The sequence below is a fragment of the Solanum pennellii genome, chromosome 1, assembly GCF_001406875.1.
Source record: "Solanum pennellii chromosome 1, SPENNV200".
In the NCBI taxonomy this organism is placed as follows: Eukaryota; Viridiplantae; Streptophyta; class Magnoliopsida; order Solanales; family Solanaceae; genus Solanum; species Solanum pennellii.
Genome location: NC_028637.1, coordinates 59,779,452 through 59,782,330, shown reverse-complemented (window position 1 = coordinate 59,782,330; position 2,879 = coordinate 59,779,452). Strand labels below are relative to the sequence as shown.

Here is a 2,879-nt window from a genome sequence, read left to right as displayed (position 1 = left end):
TAAAGGTATTTCACTTACTTTTCTTTAGTTAAATTGATTTATTGTAATTGTGATGAATCTTGTATGTTTTGATTTCAAATACACGATAAGCATAATTGTATCTCTAAAATTGCTCAATACAATTTTGTTAATAAGTCAATACAATTGGACAATCTGGAAAAAAATGACAATGAACTATACTACAATATGATTATCCAAATGTATATGTATTTCAGTCTAAGCCAAAAAAAAAAAAATAGATGTGTTGTATACGTATACATTCAAATCTATGTAATGTATTAATGTATCCAAATACACTTGTATTTCTAATTAGACACTAATCCATGAAAAATAACAAGTATTCAAATGTATATGTATTCCATTGTGTTCAATATTCAAATACAATTATATAGGTGTATCAAGAGAATGGAATATATTCATGTATTACGTTATTTATATTAAAGTGACTTTTTAATATAATTAAATTATGTATTTGAATGTCGGTGAAAATAACTTCTTCAAACAAAACCTTACCAAAATCCAGAAACATATATATGTATACAAATATAAACTTCATATAAACGAGAAAAAAATGCAATTAGAAAATATCCAAGAAAGATGAATTACAAAAATAGTTCATATAATCATGCAAAAGATCTTGAATTAGAAGGAAATTGGAGGAAAAATAATTTAAAAAAAAGACATTAATACATGTATATTGAAAGAAAAAAATATTGAATAAGGTAAGTATAGGGAACATAGCCCCATAAAACGTGTATAGTGCATTTATTAGGTGTATATTGATATCTTTCCTATTTAGTAATAATTATTCAGATTCATATAATTTTTTTTAAAAAAAACTGATAATTCATGATTAATTATGTTTGCTAATTAATATGTAAGTATATCGATATAGATTAAAAAAATAAATTGTAGCTATAAACATTAAATATAAATTGATGTTTGCTATATTCTGTAGTTTTCCAATATTTTATTCTACTATATACATCTGAATAGTTTGCACTAAAAAACTAAAAAATAATTATATTTTATGTTTTTTAAAATGAAAAAACATATGATATCATAGATGAGAAATATCAATATCATCTTATATATTTGAGACTTACTTGAATATAAATATTACTTTATTATCTTATAACAATTTCATATAGCAGCGCGAAGTGCGGATAGTATCACTAGTTTAACATTATGTTAGGAGTTTATACTTTTAAAATAGCACAAATAGATACATATAAAATTATATTTAATAGATATAACTGTTTTAAATCAAAAAGAGAAAAATTTCACCAGCAAACACATTTGCACCCACAAAATACCGGATGATTAGTTTGTTATGGATCTTAGTGTGCAAAGAATAAGCTTTGGGATACAATTCAAGTGAGGTGCTAAGGGCACTGTTAATTTATATAGCACATCATTTCCCAAACTGCATCTGGAATTATTTGGTAAAAAATACATGATGGTGGACGGAATTATGAAGAAATATCCTGAAGATATGATTATTTATATCCTTTTGAGACTTCCACTTAAATTTATCTTGCGATTCAAATGTGTCTCCAAAACTTTTTACACTCTCATACAATCTTCATATTTCATCAATATTCATTACAACCACACATTAACATCGACATATGATAACATTCTATTAAAACGCTCCTGCAAAGAAGACATTGAAAGATATAAAGCTGTTTTTTCTTTTATTTCTAGTGACTATGAAGATAATTTAAACCCGGTTTATCCAGATCTAGATGTTCCTAATTTGTTAAGGACTACTAGTGTTACAAGTGATAAGCTTATCGATTCCAACCATGGCTTAATTGCTTTGATGGAACACCAAACCACCATCTTGTTCAATATATCAAATAGAAATTATAGACATCTCCCCCCCAGCCCTTTCCAAATTCCGAAGGGATTCTATCAATCGATTAAAAGTGGTGGATTTGGCTACGATTCAGTTGTTAATGATTCAAGGTTTTTAGAATTTCTGAAGTTTACACGGAAGATCGTTATGGGTACCCTGAAGACGGAGAGACAGAAGTAGAAGTTTATGAATTGGGTATTGATATTTGGAGAAAATTGGATCATGTGAATCAAGAGTTGCCCATATTATTTTGGTTGAATTCTTCAATGTCTTATAAGGGTGCTTACCATTGGATTGCATCAGTTGAAGGAAGAAATATAATCCTTTGCTTTGACATGACAACCGAAATTTTTCGAAATATAGAATTGCCTAACACAAGCAAATTTTTGAAGGGCACACTTTATAGCCTCCAACTTTTGAATGAGTCTCTTAGTTTGTTATGTTACCCTTGTCTAGCATCGGGTACTGATCCAACAACAGATATGATGGAAATTTGGATTATGAAGGATTACAATATTTATGAGTCGTGGATTAGGAAATATACAATAATTGGTCTTCCTACCGAAAATCCATTAGTAGTGTGGAAAGATTATATATTGCTTTTTCAAAGCAACAGTGGATATTTGATCTCATATGATCTTAAACAAGATGAAATCAAGGAATAGAATATACTCGGCTGTCAAAAATCAATCAGAGCTATAAATTACAAAGAATTCTTGACTCCCATTCAAAGACAAAGCTAAATTGGTCCACAAGTTCAAAACTATTTCACAAGGTATAACTATCCAAACTTTAGTTTTATAACTAAGAACTATACTTCATTCATCTCAAATTATTTATCATATTTTTCTTTAACAATATCTGTTTAAAATAAATAAATATATCTATCATTTTAAACTTTAAGATAAACGTAATTGCTAATATTTTTCATTTTACCCTAAGAAGTAATTGTTCTTGAAGACAAAATTACTTCAAAATGACAAATAAATAATAGAGTGAATATTCAATGAAAATTGAT

General features: G+C 27.4%; 1 pseudogene; it reads left to right on the top strand.

Annotated features, from left to right (window-relative positions):
- The first annotated feature begins 1,382 nt into the window (after positions 1-1,382).
- LOC107031097 lies at positions 1,383-2,664 on the top strand (annotated as a pseudogene).
- The last annotated feature ends 215 nt before the right edge of the window (positions 2,665-2,879 follow it).